The 19,007-nt window shown below is 43.9% G+C and overlaps 1 protein-coding gene across 3 annotated transcripts in view; it reads left to right on the top strand.

The window, feature by feature from the left end:
• FBXL20 (F-box and leucine rich repeat protein 20) overlaps positions 1-19,007 on the top strand; it is a 694,061-nt gene that overhangs the window by 230,293 nt on the left and 444,761 nt on the right. The gene's annotated exons all lie outside the window — the stretch shown is intronic.

The raw sequence follows: 19,007 nt of genomic DNA, 5'->3' as shown, positions 1-19,007 counted from the left end.
GGACAAGGCCAGTTGACTATGGCAGTACGAGGTGAAGGCTAGTATATGCCTGGCATCTGTTGGGGTGCCTACTGAGGAGGCAACCAGAAATGTATTGAACGCTTTCCAGGCTACCTGGTAGGCTTTCAGAGTGTTGTCTGCGAGTGATCGGTTGATGAGCCGAGTGGCTCCATGTAGATGTGGCTCTAGTCCAGGGTCAACTGAGACCAATGTGGGATAGGAGCTGACACCGTATCTGCTCCGGGAACCTGCCGGAAGAAGGACAGGAGATTAAAACGAGACAGTGCGTCAGCTGCAAGGTTGTACTTTCCTGGGATAAACGTGCAGTATACATTAAACTGATGTCGCAGAGACAGCTGCACCAGTCTGCGAAGGAAGGACATCACGGAGAGAGACTTAGACCTGCCTTTGTTGACAATTTCGGCTGTGGCCTGGTTATCGGTGGTAAAACCTACAGTTTGTCCTGTCCAGGCATGACCCCAGAGCTGGGCGGCTGCTACAATGGGGTAGAGCTCGAAAAGGGATGAAGACTGACTAATCCCAGGGATAAAGAGTATTTGAGAAGGCCGGCGAACCAATGGTGGCCAAAAATAGCCGCCAATCCTGTGGAGGCTGCGGCATCTGTTACTATCTGTGGCGAGAGAGGTGAGATGGACGGGATGAACAGGGAGATACCGTTCCAGGTGGACAGGAACTCGTCCCACATTGATAAGTCTGCTATGGCTGCGATGTCCAGGCTAAGGACTTGATCCGGGTCTTGTTCCTGAGAAAGGCAGACCAACAGGCGTGAGATAAAGGAGCGACCTTGTGGAATTATGAGCATGCCTAATAGCGCCTGTAGCTGCCTCTTTGTACATCCCCTGGTGCAGGTGAATTCGTGGAGGACTGCCCTGATGCGGGTCAGTTTGTCGAGGGGGCAGGCTGGCCTGCATGGTGCTGGTGTCGAGGTTGACTCCGAGGAAGGTGATAAATTGTGCGGGCTCGTCAACCTTATGTTCGGCAATGGGGACGTTGAGATTCCCAAAGACGGTCCTTAACTTACCAAGGTCCCTTGGAGGTATGCCCGGCTGTTCAATAGAAAGTCATCCAGGTAATGGATAACTTGCTGACAACAGGCCTTGTGCCGAAGGATCCAAGCAAGAGACTGTGCGAACGTGTCGAACAGCCAGGGGCTGCTCTTGGAGCCAAACTGTAATTTAGTGGCGAAATAATATTGGTCTCTCCATTTAATGCCGTGCCAGCACCAGAGGGATGGGTGAATAGGCAACAGCTTAAAGGCATCGGATATGTCAGCTTTGGACAGCCACGCACATGTGCCTACTTCAAGGATGGCCTGAATCGCCATGTCCACAGAGGTTTATTTTAATGAAAATTCTTCTGAAGGAATCAGGGAATTTAGGCTGGGAATGTGGGAAGAATGAGGCGCAGACAGGTCGTACACCAAACGATTTTTATTTGAAAGCTTGCCCTTGACAAGCCCAATAGGGCTAACTCTCCACATATTGAAGGGGGGCTGTGTGAAGGGACCTATGACGAAGCCTCGTTCCACCTCGGTTTGCAGCAACTGGTCAATGGCCTGCTCGTCGGAAGCTGCTGAGCGGAGGTTTCCGCACTCGTAGGTTGTGTGGGGCAGGGAGATGAGGCCGGTGTGGAAGCCTGTTGTGAAGCCAGCAATGAGGAAGGTGGCTAGTGAAGGAGTGGGGTGCATGGTGAGGTAGAAGCCCAAGCATAGGACGTCTATGTGGCTCAGTCATGAGCCCTTGCGAGCTTTAACCTCACACAGGTTCCTGGGGTGCACTCTGTGACATATGACACAGACGTGCAATAGGCGGCACTGGCTAAAATTACATAAGCCATAGTTGTAATTATTGCAAATGGCCGCACCCCCCATGGTTCGGACTGAACTTCCAAACTTGTCCACTTGAGCCTTTGGTGTAGGGCCTGATGAGCCTTGGCCTGTGCTGGAGGTGGAGGGGAACTCTACTGGGTGGCTAGCCGTGACGTTGGCGCACCAGGAGGCGGTATGGGTGGAGGACTGGCAGATGGCACACAGAGGTGAACGAAGGCCGGCAAAATGCCGCCAGAACAATTCAGTGTCCATAAGGCTCCAGTCCGTGGGTGATTGGAACTGTGCCAGTTTAGCGGCTACTTTGGCGGAGAAGGAACGATGGTAATCGTAGAAGGCGAAGCCTCCGTATTTGTAACCTAGGTCCACCACTGTGTGGAGGTACAAGTCCAGCTCTTCCCTTCTGGCGGGGGATGCTGAACAAATTATGTCTCTAAGCATCCCAAAGGCTAGGGCAAACTCTGGGATGGAGAGTTTGCGGTTCAGCCTAGGATCCTTGGCTTTGAGGACTACGGAGACGTCTCCCCATGTGTAGGCCTTGTTTTCTGCAAGGTCGTGGACTGAGATAAGCAGGGAGGCAAGGTTGATATCCTTGCCGTCCAAGATGTCCTTCCTTATGCCGGCCGGCACCAGATGTGCTGGGTGGACAACAGGACATGTCCCTGCGTTACCTGTCAGCAGTGGTAGCGGGACTGAAACTGGAACAGGGGTGGTTGTGGCTGGGTGAGCCTCTAGAAGCGTCACTCTGGTCTGGACGTCCGTGACCGTGTTGTTTAAGGACGACACCATTGAGTGCAGTTGAGAAATAGCCGCTGAGATTGACTGGAGAGAAGCCTGAGGTGGGGTACTGGGCCCGGCTGTAGCTGGCGGGGTAGAGAGGAGCCTGAAAAGCTCTGCCTTCCTAGCGGTAGCGGGGAAGGGAATGCCCTTGCGTCTCAGCTCTGCTGTCAGCCTGGGGATAGTCCAACCCCTGTAGGACTGTATGCAGTCGCTTACTGAAGGCGGGCGAGGAGACAAGGGGGGCGGTAAGGTCTTCGCTGCCGACTTGGGACATGGCTCCAGGTGAATCGTGCCCTAGGAGTGATGTCCTATCTCTCTGGGGACGAAGGATGGACGACCGGAACCTATAGAGGGTGACATAAGTCAAGACTGTTTCTCTATTTTACCAAGCGAATCCACCTGTTGCTGAGTGCCAAGGCGGGAGCGAACGTGTATACATATATATATATATATATATATATATATATATATATATTGTCACGAGCCTTCATATATATATATATATATATATAACGATATGTGTGTGTGTGTATGCCAGCATGGTTGCTGTCGCATTTTTTACGCCTTCCGCTCTTTTTTTTTTTTTACCTGGGAAGATGACGTCCAAGCTGGTGCAGGGTGGACCTACTGAACTTGACTGACCTGGAGAGGGAAATAACAGATGACAAACTGGTGAGGGGCCTAACAAGTAAACTGAAGAGTGATGTAAAGAGTGATGTAAACGGTTGGCTAATACAAGCGAGGTGCACCGGTGAGTAGACAGTTTCGTCATAATTCCTTTCATTATCACCACCATTTGTTCATCATTTTCTTTTTTTTTTTGCTGTCCCAATCCGACGTATCATTTGCGTAAAGGATAACGTGTGGGATGACCTGTGTCCAATGCGGGAGCGTAAATAAGTGCTGTAATTGTGACCGTACAATAAGGCAACCTGTGGAGAAAGTGAAATGTGGCCGTTCCCTCTGGGGCACACCGAACCAAATCGATGCATCACGGATGCTACTGGATTCGAGTCGGAGCGCTGTAAGTGACAGTGAAATGAAGTATGATTGCCATGACAGAGGCACGAAATGGTCGTGTCGCAAGTGCGACTGACAACAAAGCGGACTCTGGAGCATGTACGGAAATGTGGAAAATAACCTGGGGCGAACCGGAACGAATCGGTGCATGTGAAGGTGCGACTGGATTCGAAACCGGAGCGTGACAGTGAAATGAAATGAACAACTTCTGTCATGACAGAGGCCTGGATCGGCCGGCCGCGAACTGAGACTGGAACCGAACCGGTCTCTGGAGCATGCACTGAAATGAGGCTGAAAAAATACCTGGGGCCGTCCGGACGAATCGATGCACAGGGATGCAACCGGATTCGAACTGAACGCACTACGTGACAATGAAATGTTTCCCATGATAGAGCTACGAATCAGAGAGGACGCAGCCTGCGACCATCAACGAGCGGGCTCTAGAGCATGTACTGAAATGAGGCCAACGCAACTGGGACACGTCGATCGAACCTGTGCGTTGAGAATGCGACTGGTTTCGATTCGGAACGTAATAGGTGACAGTGAAATGATTCCCATGACAGAGACCCGGATCGATTAGCAATGAGTGGGCTCTGGAGCATGTACCGAAATGAGGCCGAGCAACTAGGGGCACACCGGAACGAATCGGCGCATTTAGCGGATGCGACTGGATTCGAATCGGAGCGCAGTGTGTGACAGAAATGAGTGAGATGATGAAATGACCTATGTGAGCCAGCTGTGGCAGAGGTACGAATCGTTGTGCCATGTGATGCGACTGGCAACGATTTGTCTGTGGAACACGGTGATGAGGCAGACAACCTAACAAGTTACGAAAATAGTGCAGTTTTTTGTTCAAGCAATTTCTACTGAAATGAGGCCCGTGAAATGAAGGGCGCTGCGAAAATGGTGCGTTTTGAGTGATAACAACCCGGTTTCCTAACGAATGACTCGAGATTTTCAGGGTTTAACGATACTCAAAAAATAGAAATGTTTCTAGTAAAGGAAGGTCAATCGAGACCCTTACCTGCGGCAGTCGAGCCAGAGACGTTGTACAAAACGCGAACGGGAACGAAAACCACGAGACTTCTAGTAGAGAGAAGTTTATCCGAATGGCAACGAAACTCGAGCAGTCGGCCTAGTGACGTAGGATTGCACTCAGGAAACCAGCAAAGACCACAGGTGAGTGGGCTGGTTAAATACCCCCCGGGCTCCTCCCATAAATTCAGGCCACCATACTGGCCTTCTTACATATAGGGATTTGTCATTAGGAAATAACAATTCGTAGGAGTGGTGGAGTTGGGTTAATTCTCTAACTTCTGTCATAGTAGGAAGAGAGTCAGTTTTCCATTTTCTAGTTATGGATAGTCTCGCAGCTATATATGCGTTACTACTTTACGATATTGTTTGGGAATCGTATGTAAATTCATATTCAGAATGGCTAGTTCTGGTGAAAGTTGAAGGACAATACCTGTTACGGAAGTGAGTAAATGGGAGATTGCCTGCCAGTAGTTATGTAAGCTTGGGCAGTCCCACATAATATGAAATAGGGTCCCCAATTGGGTACAATTTCTCCAGCAATTAGGTGACGAGTTCCCCTTGAATTTTGCTAGGATATATGGAGTCAGGTATTGTCTTTGAACAATTTTTTGTGCCAATTCCCATAGTGTAACACATGCAGTGGCCCTTTATATGCTTCGTAGGGAAGCCATCCATTGTTTAATTGTAAAGTCTTGCCCCAAATCTTGTTCCCATTTAAGGAAGGAAGGTATTTTGCTGGGTATGTTTTTTTCCCCTAGAATTGGGTATATTGTAGCTACTCCTTTCTGTGAGGTGGCATGGTTATTGAGGAAAGACCATATTTTAACCGGGATTGAAGCTCTGAGTTGTGGATTGTGTAGCAGACACTTTTCTATTTGAATATATGTAGATCGCTCAGAATTCGGAAGCTGTAATTCATTACTTAACTGAGAAAAAGACTTTAATGAGCCCTGTTGGAAGAAGGAACCAAGTTTGATATCCCGACCCAAATTCCAGTTGTGTATTTGTACGCCAGGAATTAATGTTGGTATGATTGTTAGAGGAGGGTTTAACACCGTGATTGGAGTTTTATCCCATTTGTATGTGTTGATTCTCTGCCAAGAGTGTAGCGTCGCTTTCACCGTTGGTGGGTATTGAGCTGTAATTGTGGACTTAATTTTCCTACTAAGTAACCAGAATTGCATATTAGGCTGTCGTGTGATGTCTTTCTCAATTTGTCCCCATAAAGTTTTAGGAGTAGGCAAGAACCATTATTGCAATTGGGTCAAAAGAGCTGCGTCATAATAATCCTGTAGAAAAGGTACGGTCGCACCACCTATATTTCTATATTTAATTAGTATATGGTATGCGCAACGGGATTTTTTGCCATTCCATAGATATTTTCCCAAACTGCTTTGTAAGGATTTAAAGTAGTATTTAGGGATACATATTGGAAGGGACCTGAGTTGATATAATAATTTTGGTAAGGTCATCATTTTGAAAGCTGCCAGGCGACCAGCCCATGTAAATTCGAATTTACTAAGTGTTGTCAGATCTGTTTCAAAATGTTTCTTAAATGGTAAGTTTGTTTTAAATAACTGTTTTGTTTTGTTAGTGAGAGTGATTCCTAAGTAAGAAATCCCCTCGTCTTTCCAGTGGTAGGGGTATTTATTAGACAATAACTGCCTGGTTGTGTTATCTAATCCTAGGTCTAAAATATGGGACTTGGTTTCATTGATTTTATAATATGATGCTGCTCCAAATGTCGTTAGTATATTTTGGAGATTCGGGAGAGATGAAATAGGATCAGACACTATAAACACTATGTCATCTGCGAACAGACTTATTTTATTCTCTATTTGCCCAATTTTTATACCAGATAGTTTTGTGTCAGATCATATACGTTCTGCTAGAGGTTCGATGGCTAAATTAAATATTAAAGGAGATAAGGGGCAACCTTGTCGTGTTCCATTCGAGATGCCAAAGGGCCTAGACATCATATCATTTGTGTATACTCTCGCTGAGGGGCCCTTATACAGTGCAAAAATTGCAGATAAAATATTTCCATGAAAGCCGAATTTTAAAAGCCCTGACTGTAAATACCCCCAATGGACCCTATCAAACGCCTTCTCTGCATCCAAAGAAAGGAGCAGAGAAGGCGTTTTATGTCTCTCAGTGAAGTGTATAATATCAATCAGACGTCTTGTTGCATCTGAAGATTGTCGACCTTTAGTAAAGCCAGATTGATCTTTGTGAATGAGGTCTGGTATGTAGTTCATCAGTCGATTTGCTATTGCTTTGGCGTATATTTTGATGTCATTGTTCAATAATGAAATCGGTCTGAAATTTTGGGGAGCGTTGGGATCTTTGCCTGGTTTCGGCAGTGTTATGTTCAAGGCCTGAAGCATCTCAGCCGGAAATTCTGATTTGGATGCCGCTTCGTTAAAAAGTGAGCATAAGTGGGGAGCCAGTATATCTCGAAGTAATTTATAGTATTCTCCTATCATTCCGTCTGGGCCCGGAGATTTATTGTTGGGCAGGGAGTCTATAGTTCTAGCAATTTCTTCCACTGAAAATGGGATGTTAAGATCAGAGATTTGATCAGTAGTTAATGATGGGAGACTAATAATATGTAAGAAATCACTTATTATCTTTGGGGTAGGTGTGGGAGTTTGAGAATCATCTTTAAGATTGTAAAGGGAGCTATAATAACCGCTAAATGCATTCGCTATGTCTTGGGGGTCTTGCAATTTTTCTCTAGTAATAGGGTGGTATAGATATGGAATCTTTGATTTGGAATATCTGCCTTTGATCCGAAGTGCCATGTTTTTTCCTGCTTTGTTGCTAGTATGGTAATATTTAGCTTTAAGTTTTCTAGTATGTTTTTCAAATGTATCCAATAAAGTCATTCTGAGTTCCTGTCGTAATATTTGTAGTTTAGTTTTCAGTTGTTGTGATGGGTGAGATTGGTTTTGGGAATCTAATGTTTTACTGTCAGCAGTAAGTTTCTCAATGAGTTTGGTTTTATTTTTCCTGAATTGAGCATTCAGTTGCATTAGGATTCCCCTACTAAATGCTTTATGAGCACCCCATAGGGTGGCGGAGTCTGACACGATCCCACATTATATTTAAATAATTCAGTTATCTGGTTTTGTATAGCTGTAGCATAGGTAGGCATTTTGATAAGATATGCATTTGTTCTCCATAGAAAATGGGTCGTTTGAGAGTGTTTAGGTAGAATAGTCGTACTAATTGGGGCATGATCAGTCCAAGTGATGGGTGCAATGTCAGACTCACTCACCCGCTGCAATAACCACTTATCCGTAAAAATATAATCGATACGAGTATAGGTATTATGTACCAGGGAATGATATGTGTATTCACGATCTCCAGGATGATGGCATCTCCATACATCATAGAGATCGCTTTTATTCAAAAAAAATTTAAGTGCACAGTTGGTTCTGGTTTTGGGATTAGAAGTGTCTAGTTCTTGTTCATGTATTGTGTTGAAGTCTCCACAAATTATTAAGGCACCTTTTCAGGATTTACCTATTTTTCTCATCAGGCCATTCAGAAAATGGGATTGCCTTTTATTAGGCGCATACACATTTACCAATGTAGTAAGTGTATTATCAATGGTACATATTAATATGAGGTATCGTCCACTGGTATCAACAATAGATTCATGTAATTGAAAATGAACTGAATGATGTATGGCAATAAGTACTCCTCTTTTTTTTCTGTTGGCCTGAGGCTGTAAATATGTGAGGAAAGTTCTTATGGGTGCAAGTGGGAATAGCGCCTGTTTTGAAATGGGTTTCTTGTATACACAATATTTGACATCGCTGGGTGTTAGCCATTTGCCACATTGACGCTCTTTTTGCTGGATGGTTAAGACCATTAGTATTTAAAGATATTAACTTTATACTCATAAAAGGATATTAATAAGATGGAAAAAGTAAGTACATACTAGCCTGATAATAGCTTTAAATTCTACTTCCATGTGAACAATCTGTAGTCTGGAATGACTATGAATGTCCAAAAATTTAGTGACTGAAAAGTTTTGATTCAGATTTTGTAGGTTCACAACATACCTGTCCCTTTGAATGCTATGAGTTGTGTATAGGATACTGTGAAGAAAAAAATAAAAGTAAAAGCACAAACAAAAATATAACCAAACATTAAACTTAACTTGTAGTGGTAAACATTTCAATGTATACTGCAACATTAGAATGGGGAATTAGTTCAAAGGTCAGCTGTTCCAAAGATTTAGTATCGCACGGCGGGCAAGCTGATAGATCGGTTTCCTATAGATAGGATTGTATTTTGACCGGATCTAGTCAATGAAAGCTAATGCCATTGTGGCGTAAGTTTCTCCGGATTCTTAGCTCCGATAGGTGGAGTTGGTTCGGGGATAATACCCCATGCGTGAAGTAACCTAATGCCTTGTTCCACAGAAGTGATTGTATGGTAGGTGTCGTTCTTCTGTATAAGTAGTTTAGATGGTTGTTTCCAACGGTATTCAATTTTATGATTACGCAGAGCTTTTGTAATCGTGTAAAGTTGTCTTCTCATATCTAGCCACTTGCCGCCCGCCCTATAGGGAATTGACGGCGGCAAAGTGGTTTCATAATCCTAACCGGACGTCATATGACGTGATTAGGATTATGAGCCGCTGCGCACCCCCGGTTGCGCGCATCGCGGCGATCGTTGTTGCGGGGTGTCAGTCTGACACCCGGCAACTACGATCTCGGTAAAGAGTCTCCGACGGAGACTCTTTACCATGTGATCAGCCGTGTCCAATCACGGTTGATCACAATGTAAATGGGAAGAGCCGGTGATCGGCTTTCCCTCACTCGCGTCTGTCAGACGCGAGTAGAGGAGAGCCGATCGGCTGCTCCTCTGACAGGGGGGGTCTGTGCTGATCGATTATCAGCACAGCCCCCCCGAGGATGCCCACACTGGACCACCAGGGACACCACCAGACCACCAGGGAAAAGGTAATAAAATCCATAATCCTCCCTAGACCACCAGGGATGCCAGTCAGCACAATGGGTGCCAATCAGTGCCCATAATGGATGCCAATCAGTGCCCACAATGGGCATCACTGATTGGCATGCATTATTGTTTGGCACTGATTGGCATCCATTACTATAACACCGATGCCGCCTATGAGTGCCCACCTGTGCCGCCTATGAGTGCCCACCTGTGCCGCCTATGAGTGCCCACCTGTGCCGCCTATGAGTGCCCACCTGTGCCGCCTATGAGTGCCCACCTGTGCCGCCTATGAGTGCCCACCTGTGCCGCCTATGAGTGCCCACCTGTGCCGCCTATGAGTGCCCACCTGTGCCGCCTATCTATGCCCACCTGTGCCGCCTATCCATGCCCACCTGTGCCGCCTATCCATGCCCATCCGTGCCGCCTATCCATGCCCATCCGTGCCGCCCATCCGTGCCAGCTATCAGTGCCAATTTGTGCCACCTATCAGTGTCCGTCCGTGTCGCCCATCCGTGTCGCCCATCCGTGTCGCCCATCCGTGCCGCCTATCAGTGCCACTTCATTGGTGCCACATTGGTGCCCATCAGTGCCACCTTATCAGTGCCCATCAGTGTAGCCCCATCAGTGCCCATCAGTGAAGGAGAAAACGTACTTATTTACAAAGTTTTGAAACTTAAACAAAAAAAAACATTTTTTTTTTCAAAATTTTTTTATTTGTAGCGCAAAAAATAAAAACCGTAGAGGTGATCAAATACCACCAAAAGAAAGCTCTATTTGTGGGAAAAAAATGATAAAAATGTCATTTGGGTACAGTGTAGCATGACCGCGCAATTGTCATTCAAAGTGCGACAGCGCTGAAAGCTCAAAATTGGTCTGGGCAGGAAGGTGTTTAAGTGCCCTGTATTGAAGTGGCTAGAGTATGTTTAGACAAGTCAGCATAAATCTGGATTGTATTATATGGTTGTGGAAGTTGTCCTAGATGTCGAACTTTATATAGGATTTGTTCTTTAACATGGCAGAAGTGTACTCTAAGTGGTACATCACGTGGTATCTGTGGAGGGTGAAATTACGGTTTCGGAATCCGATGGATACGATCAATTGTGAGCTCTAAGGCTGGTATAGCTGGCAGCAAGTTGGAGAATAAGTCAGTGGCATATTTTTTAAGATCAGACTGCTGTATATTTTCAGGGATACCCCTGATTTTGAGATTGTTCTTCCTTGAGCGGTCTTCTAAATCTGAGATTTTAAATTTAAGCCACTCTTTTTCAGCTTTATTTTCTTCATGAGCATCTATTAAGTCATTAATAGTATTGGTCATGTCTCCCATAGAGTTCTCAATAGTGTGTACTCTTTCACCTAAGGAGTTCACTGCTTTGGAGAAGTGATTTGTGAGTTGTAAAATATCCGTATGAAGCAAAGTATGTAAAGTTAATAGCATTTCTTTTAATTGGGTGTCCAGAATAGGCTGGATATTAGTGGGGAATGCGGCTATAGGCGAAGCTATAGGAGTGATGACTGTGTTATCTTGACTAATATGAGGTATTTTATGGCTTACCTCCTGGCCTGTGAAATCTAGTTTGATACGAGTTTTAGCCGGGCTGCGACATGTAGGGCTGAGGCAATCTTCCTCATGAGGAGATTCCAGATGTGTTTTGTGAGTTGATTCTTCTAGAGCAGCATCAGGCATGACAGTGTAGTGCGCTCTCCCTGAGGAGGCCGTTGCTGGTACAGCAGCTGTGAGAGGATCTGCGCCATCTTTTTTTCTCCCTCCCGCTGACTGAGAGGAGTATGTCGTTAGTTTTTTCATTTTCCGTTCGTCTGTCCGCTTTTTCGACATCACCTTCGGATTCAGGAACTCTTCCGTCGTCTGTTCGTATTTTTTTTACCGATATTCGCCGTGAATTGTCACGGAGCTCTCTCACAGAGCTTCCATTCGGCTCATGCGCTGGCTACGCCCCCCCCCCCCCCCCCCAGTGTTTCATTTTCTTTGGTAAGAGCCCAGATGTGTAATCTCATGTTCACCTTATTGTATGTCTGTCTGCACCGTGGGTGGTTGCAGTATTTCCCCTGAACAAACTTTTTTTTATTTTTTTTTTCTTAAACACTATGGACTCTTATTTTATATTTTGATGCTTCTAGCGCTGCATGTACTTAACCTTTTATGATTTTTATTGTCGCCATACAATTTGTCAGCTGCTTTATTATTGTTAGCACAGTGATTAATTTTGAATTTATCATTCAGATATCACCACTGAAACTGAGGATGTCATATGATGACCTGTGGCATGGAAGTGGTTAAAGTGTTGTGTCTACAGAATACTGTACATTTGGCACAAAAATAGTTCACTTCAGAACAATGTGCATTTGGTCTGCAGGAGTTTGCTTTTAGGCTGATCTGAAGCAGAAAAAGGCTGCATGACATGCATATGTGCTAAATCTAGTAAAAACTATTATGGGCCCAAATGCAGTTGGACAGGTGCAATATAGTGTAAATGCTTGCAAGCTTGTTACTTAAACATTTGTTTGAATAAACACATTTTTGCATAGATGTTGCATACATTCATGTGGCATAAGCACATGTTTGGAAGAACATGGACATCAGTGCACTTGAAGGAGTTATGTCTCCAGAATTACATGCATTGGGTCTGCAAGAGCTTAGTTTTGGGCTCCTTTTCACACTTGCCACAACTTTTTTAATGCTATTTTCAGCGACGTGAAGCGGTGCCTGTGTAATCTTGACGTCTATAGACCTCAAGTCGTGTTAAGGTCGGACCAGGGTAATGCAGGGCTGCTTTGAAGTTGATGCGACTTGAAGATGCACAGATGTGAAGGGTACTCATTGGAAATCATAGGGTATGACTTGTCAGGCAACCTTGCAGTCCCAAGTTGCAGGACAGGTCGCACAGTTGTGGAAGAAGCCTTAGGCTGTCGAAGCAGCATAGAGGCTGCATTGGATGCCTATGTACTTGGCTAATCCTGGCTATAACTAGTATGGACCAGGTACAGTTGAGCAGGTGCAGCATAGTATACATGTTTCATAATGCTTGCTTACTTGCATAGGCACATGTTTGCATAGCCAAGTGCTTGCTTGCTTGAATAAACACAAATTTGCATAGGCACATGTTTGCAGAGGGCCCCTGCCCCATGGCCCCCATGCCCGCTTGCCTAGTGGCGCCCATGATGCAGCACCTTAAGATTGACAGCGTGTTGCATAGATGCAGGTATTTAAAAGCATGTGTTTGTATAGACCTGTGGGCAGCATAAGTGTATGCATGTTGCATAGATATACGTGTTTGCGTAGAATGCAGGTTTGCATAGATGTATTTTGCATAGATACGTAATGCATAACATATGTTGCATAAACGCATGCTTGCTTATTCTGTACATGCATGTCTTCATGGCACATATTGCGTAAGTGTGTGTTTGCAAAGACACGCGCTTTCGTGGTTTACCTAAACCCATATTTGCATAAGCACATACCTGCAAGCTTCTGCAAATGCATGTCTTCATAAATGCATATTGCTTAAATGCAGGCTGACATATTTTCATATGAACTGCATACATATTTGCTTTAAACTGCGTATATATATATATATATATATATATATATATATATATATATATATATATATATGATCTTATTACATTAAACTGTGTGTGTGTGTGTATATATATCTATATATTGTACAGGACGCCAAGGTTGGGTCCTGGACGCGTACTATGTGGCGCCTATATTCGGGATGTGGTCCCTTTAAGGGAATCATGGTAGGCCTCAGGGGGTCACCCAAAAATGGGTGATGGATTCCGGGTATAGTTTTCGGGAGAAGACTGATTCGCGGTCCTCTCTATATTTTTAAGAGAGATAGTTGGGACCCGGAATTTGGGAGGCTCTAAAGTGACATTTGGGTGGGAAAGAGCCTCCCTCCCTGACCACAGGGATTTGGCCCACAGGGGGTTAACGGCCTCCAGGAAGACAGACAGCCCATAAGACAGGAAGTGGACAGAGAGGTGGTGGTGAGGAGGAGAAGGAGATGAACACCTGTCTGAGGAGCTGTCTGGCTGTGTTGTTATGTTTGCTATTTGCTGTTTTGGAGGCTGCAAAAAGATCTCTGCAAGGACTCTTTTTGGTGAAGATCTATCTACAGAACTGTAGGGGGTTTTCTTTTTGTATTATTTTGTGCTGAAGATAAGCGGACTTTAATTTACAGTTTTTACATGCTGAAGAAAAGCTTTATTTTTGATATAATTATGAATAAATATATTTTGGTTTCATCTGACAATGGTTTATGAACTTAATCCCGTGGAGCTAGTATCCCCAAACTTCACTATATATATATATATATATATATATATATATATATCTATATATATATATAATATATATATATATAGTGTGTGTGCTTAGGACTACATACATATGTTTGTTTTTTCTTGCCTAGGACTGTATACAGTGGTGTGAAAAAGTGTTTGCCCCCTTCCTCATTTCCTGTTCCTTTGCATGTTTGTCACACTTAAGTGTTTCGGAACATCAAACCAATTTAAACAATAGTCAAGGACAACACAAGTAAACACAAAATGCAATTTGTAAATGAAGGTGTTTATTATTAAAGGTGAAAAAAAATCCAAACCATCATGGCCCTGTGTGAAAAAGTGATTGCCCCCCTTGTTAAAACATACTATAACTGTGGTTGTCCACACCTGAGTTCAATTTCTCTAGCCACACCCAGGCCTGATTATTGCCACACCTGTTCACAATCAAGGCATCACTTAAATAGGAGCTGCTTGACACAGTAAGGTCCACCAGAAGATCCTTAAAAGCTACACATCATGCCGAGACCCAAAGAAATTCAGGAACAATTGAGAAAGAAAGTAATTGAGATCTATCAGTCTGGAAAGGGTTATAAAGCCATTTCCAAAGCTTTGGGAATCCAGCGAACCACAGTGAGAGCCATTATCCACAAATGGCAAAGACATGGAACAGTGGTGAACCTTCCCAGGAGTGGCCGGCCGCCCAAAATTACCCCAAGAGCGCAGCGACGACTCATCCAAGAGGTCACAAAAGACCCCACAACAACGTCCAAGGAACTGCAGGCCTCACTTGCCTCAGTTAAGGTCAGCGTTCATGCCTCCACCATCAGGAAAAGACTGGGCAAAAATGGCCTGCATGGCAGAGTTCCATGGAGAAAACCACTGCTGAGCAAAAAGAACATCAAAGCTCGTCTCAATTTCTCCACAACACATCTTGATGATCCCCAAGACTTTTGGGACAACATTCTGTGGACCGATGAGACAAAAGTGGAACTCTTTGGAAGGTGTGTGTCCAAGTATATCTGGCTTAGAAGGAACACTGCATTTCATAAAAAGAACATTATACCAACAGTAAAATATGGTGGTGGTAGTGTGATGGTCTGGGGCTGTTTTGCTGCTTCAGGACCTGGAAGACTTGCCGTGATAAAAGGAACTATGAATTCTGCTGTCTACCAAGAGATCCTGAAGGAGAATGTCCGACCATCTGTTCGTGTACTCAAGCTGAAACCAACTTGGGTTCTGCAGCAGGACAATGATCCTAAACACACCAGCAAGTCCACCACCGAATGGCTGAAGAAAAACAAAATGAAGACTTTGGAGTGGCCTAGCCAAAGTCCTGACCTGAATCCTATTGAGATGTTGTGGTATGACCTTAAAAAGGCAGTTCATGCTCGAAAACCCTCTAATGTAACTGAATTAGGACAATTCTGCAAAGATGAGTGGGCCAAAATTCCTCCAGGACGCTGTAAAAGCCTCATTGCACGTTATCGCAAACGCTTGGTTGCAGTTGTTGCTGCTAAGGGTGGCCCAACCAGTTATTAGGTTTAGGGGGCAATCACTTTTTCACACAGGGCCATGATGGTTTGGATTTTTTTTCACCTTTAATAATAAACACCTTCATTTACAAATTGCATTTTGTGTTTACTTGTGTTGTCCTTGACTATTGTTTAAATTGGTTTGATGTTCCGAAACACTTAAGTGTGACAAACATGCAAAGGAACAGGAAATGAGGAAGGGGGCAAACACTTTTTCACACCACTGTACATAAGTGCTTATTTTCCTAGGACTACATACATATGTGCTTATTGCTTTGAGCTACATAGATGCATAAATGGCAAGAATACTTGTATACCTGCCTGTTTTGCATAGTTGCGTACTTGCATACCTACGGGGTTGTATTGCGTTGACCAACATTGTCTAGGCCTGCATCCTTGTGGAACTGCATATTAGTTTGTCCAATACAGTCATGTTATTATATATCTGCTATGCCCCATACACACGGTCGGATTTTTAGATGGAAAATGTGCGATCGGATCTTGTCGGAAAATCCGACCATGTGTTGTCTCCATCTGACCTTTTCCGTTGGATTTTCCGACGCACAAAGTTTGAGAGCAGGATCGCAAATCTAAAATTTTCCAACAACAAAATCCGATCGCTTAAATTCTGATCGTGTGTAGACAAGTCCAATGCACAAAGTGCCACGCATGCTCAGAATAAATTACGAGAAGGAAGCGATCCGTCTGGTAAAACTAGCGTTCGTAATGGATATAGCACATTCATCACTCTGCAATGTTAAAAATTGTTTAATGCAGTGCATTCTCTCTTTCTTTATAACTCTAGAAGAATGAAGTTGTTTTGCTGCTCATATTCACACAGACTTCTCACAAACTTCTTTCTTTATTCTTTCTCCTGATTTCATGAATAGACTATTTTTCTTCGTCAGATCTCCCGAATAATTTTTGATTTTTATGTTTTAATATTTTTTTTAAATTTTGTGTTTTTTTTTTTTTTTTTAATCAAGATCTTTTTTTTTTTGGTCGCCTTCGTGATTTTTTTTTTTGTGTGTGTTGTGTGTCAACTTACCACAACACCATTATTATCTTATTTTAGTGTTTTTTATATTTTAAATTCGAGGAGGTTGTTTATTGGTGTCCCTTGTTAATTTGACTTTGTATTTTTGAAATGTACCTGCTCACAAATAAACAATCCTTTTTGAATTAAAACACCTAGACAAGTATTTCTTTAACAAAAAACCTTTTATTAGGTGTCACAACCAAATAAAGAGGAAGGCAGCGATGGAGAAACTGGTGAACTTGGCAAAGCTTTTGACCCCCAGGGCATACATCAACTATTTAAAGGCAAAATTGTTGGCCTGAGGAGTCCATATATAAGGGAATACAGTCTAGTCCAGAAGTCCAAGAGATCAAGAACAGCAGCAGATATCTATGTCCCCAAGCTGTGGTCATACAGGAGCCTGCATCTTTTGTCAGACCAGACTGAACCCAGGCCATCACTTTCTGGTCTTCCTTCCAAGCCTCCTTCCAGGCTGTGGCTGTGGTGTTGGAGGTGTGGCAGAAGGAGGAGTATGGTCCAACTCGCACAGGTGGGATTTTTGGGTTAGTTAGCCTCTCAACCCCTTGTTTAGTGTGAGGTAAATTAGTTCCTCACACATGAGGCATTGTCCCTCCCCCATTTTCTCCAGTTTGCAGGCAGCCAGGGCGGCAAAGGCCTCTTGATGAGTGGGGGTGGTTTTGAGGGCTGCAGAAGCCTCTCATATCAGCCTGAGCCCTGACTCCTCCACATTCTTCCCTTACTGGGCCTTTTGGTTGGAAGGCGGAGGGGAGGGACCTGATATTGTCAGGCTCCTCCTCCTCCTCCTGACTACCACTAACCCCTGCCTCCTCCTCGCTGCCACATTTTACGCCCTCCTCCTGGCTGAGGTCTTACTGTGTATGAAAAAGGGACATACTTTTAGTTTTTGGTTCATCAATCACACACATTTTTCAGCTCATGACTGTTGCAAATTGAATATTTACAACTAGAAAAGACTATCATTCTGAGCCAGCATTTTTCATTCTTGTCCCAATTATTTTTGGGTACTACTGTCTATTGATATGTAAAATACTTTATTAAATCAGCAATTAATGATCAATAATCGCATCTAGTTAACCTCATTCATTTTTTACCATTTTTTTTTTTATTTTTACTATTTTTACTGGCTCAAGCTGGGCTCCTCCACTTCTTCCTGGCTGGAAGGCACAGGGTGGGCATCGGAAGCCTCAACTGGGGTGGAAGGAAGCATGGAAGGAAGGTTTGAGTGGGATTCCCAGATTTCAGTCTGGTCTAACAAAAAAATGCAGTCTCTCATGGTACCACAGCCTGGGGATATAAACGTCATCTGCTGCAGTTCCTGATCTAATGGAATCCTGTATCTTCTTGCTTGCCCTCAGATATGTACTCCTCAGGCCACCAATTTTGGCTTTTAAATAGAGGATGTTTGCCGTGGGGATCACCGGCTTCACCAACTCCAGCAGTTTCTCCAGTGCTGCCTGCCTCTTTAATTTATTGTTAGACAGGGCAGCTCCCTGTACTTGTCTATGAAAATAGGCAGAAAACTGTAGTCTTTGAACCCATCCATTTTCTCTGCAAGACACAAGACAAACCCTTATGTCGGGCTAAGCTCTCCTAATCTTGACCCAATATAGGCCTCAATCTATAAGCAGTATAGGCCAGTGATGTAACAAGTTAAAATTGTACCTTCATTCTAATGATCGTCGCTTCCGATACTCCGTCCTCCGCTGACAGATCGTATGTACGTCACTCGCGTGTTACATTTTACATACACTGCTTAATGCGTGAAACCTGCCCCTGATGTTCTTTCTAGTCTATTCCCCACCCCTTGTCTTTCGGCGCAGTGGGGAGAGCACATGGCGGAGACACAGCAGGTGCGTGCGAAGGAGAAGATTTAAGGCCTCAAATATGTCTTTTGTAGAGATGGTGGACATATTAAAGAGGATCGACTATGCTGGGAAGTATGGACCTTACCCAAACCCAAATATCAGAAAGGCCAAGATCATGACTAAAGTTGTGAAGGGTCTGCAGAAGAATTTTGGGGTTTCACGATCCAAGGATCAACTGAGGAAACGCTGTTCAGACCTGAAACTGAGGGAGCACGATCAGTATAGAAAGATCAAGCGAGTTCTTCTTCAAAAAAGTAAGTAGTTGTCACGTGTTCATATTATTATTATTATTATTATTATTATTATTATTATTGCTTGCATACAGCTCCGTGTGCTTTTCTTTAGTGTTGTACAGTTTAAAAATGCCACTTTCATGTTCATGGGTTCAGTTGTTCGTGGTAAAGATTGTTCGTTCGCCCACTTAAAATACAATGTTTTGGAAAGTTGCAGTTAACTACATTTGTTCATGCCTATTTCTAGTCAAAGGAATTCACAAAATATGAGTATCGCCTCTGGTACACATATAATCACTAAGTACCATCATCCACATCCAAATTGTTTACCTTCCATAACCCATG

This window comes from Lithobates pipiens, unplaced genomic scaffold, assembly GCF_037356315.1.
Source record: "Lithobates pipiens isolate NorthernLeopardFrog02 unplaced genomic scaffold, aLitPip1_a1.2 Scaffold_28, whole genome shotgun sequence".
NCBI classification, from domain to species: Eukaryota; Metazoa; Chordata; class Amphibia; order Anura; family Ranidae; genus Lithobates; species Lithobates pipiens.
Note: the sequence above shows the minus strand (reverse complement) of the source record. Positions and strands in the feature narration are given on the sequence as shown.